This window comes from Tupaia chinensis, unplaced genomic scaffold, assembly GCF_000334495.1.
Source record: "Tupaia chinensis unplaced genomic scaffold, TupChi_1.0 Scaffold148646_1, whole genome shotgun sequence".
NCBI classification, from domain to species: Eukaryota; Metazoa; Chordata; class Mammalia; order Scandentia; family Tupaiidae; genus Tupaia; species Tupaia belangeri.
In genome coordinates this window covers 898,916-899,916 of record NW_006208495.1, presented here as the reverse complement: position 1 = coordinate 899,916, position 1,001 = coordinate 898,916, and the positions used below count along the sequence as shown (strand labels likewise).

Sequence of the window (1,001 nt, the reverse complement as noted above, 5' to 3'; positions counted from 1 at the left end):
GGCCTGTGCGAGGACGGGAGAGTAGGACGGTGCCACAGCCCTTGGGGGAGTCCAGGGCCAGCTGGTCGAAGGTGAGGATCTTGCCCCCAGCCTTGAGGATGCGGCTGCGGGCCGGCTGGTACCACGCAGCGCACACACCTTCAGCTAGGGCACCTTCTGAATGCGCACATCGTCTGTGATGGTCCCCACGACCACAGCCGCTTTGTTTTCCCGGCCAGGAAGCTTCATCTTGCCGATCATCCTGGAAAGAGACAGAGGGGGCAGGTTGGTGCGACTCCTGAACAACCTCTTCAGCACAACTTGGTTGCAGGTGGAGTTGGTGCGTCTGGCCAGAAACCGGTCTAGCTTGACCAACAGCCTCAGGTAGATGTCCTGGCTCTTGGGCTCCTGTCGAACCTTGCGGTCCTTGCTGTGGCGGATGTCCACTCCCATGGTGGGGCCTTCTACTCACTCAGCAAGGTCCATGGTGGGATCATCTAGTCCAGGCCTTCCTTCCGCCCAGAACTGAGACAATTCTTTCTTTTTTTTTTAAACAATATTATCCGGACCAGCAGATGGCTTAATAGTTACATCACTAGACTCCCATGTAGTTGACCAGGGTTCGAGTCCTGGACCCAGAGGCTTAACACTCATGCTGGGCTCATGTGCATGTGTGCAAAAATCCTGAGAGGATTGCAGCATGACCATCCCCTTGAGGGAGTAATTTCTCACTTTCTGTCTCTCTGGTGACCACACGGGCCCTATAGAAAAAATCTTTCTCTTAAAAAAAAAAAGAAAAAAGAAAAAAGATATTATTAAGGTTATACTTTTCCAAGGAAACAATTTTACTATGTATAATTTCATACTTTATCTATAAAATGAGGGTGATAATATTTATCCTATTTTCCTTTTTTGTATCATAGGGTGATATAATAAATAAATTTGATACTTCTTTTCCTTATTCACCAAAAACATATTTTCTCAATTACCATATTAATAGAAATTATTCCAGGAACTGGGGG

At 47.4% G+C, this 1,001-nt stretch overlaps 1 pseudogene; it reads right to left on the bottom strand.

The window, feature by feature from the left end:
• Nucleotides 1–432, bottom strand: part of LOC102471584 (60S ribosomal protein L18 pseudogene) — a 573-nt pseudogene extending 141 nt beyond the window's left edge.
• Between the last annotated feature and the right edge of the window lie 569 nt (nt 433–1,001).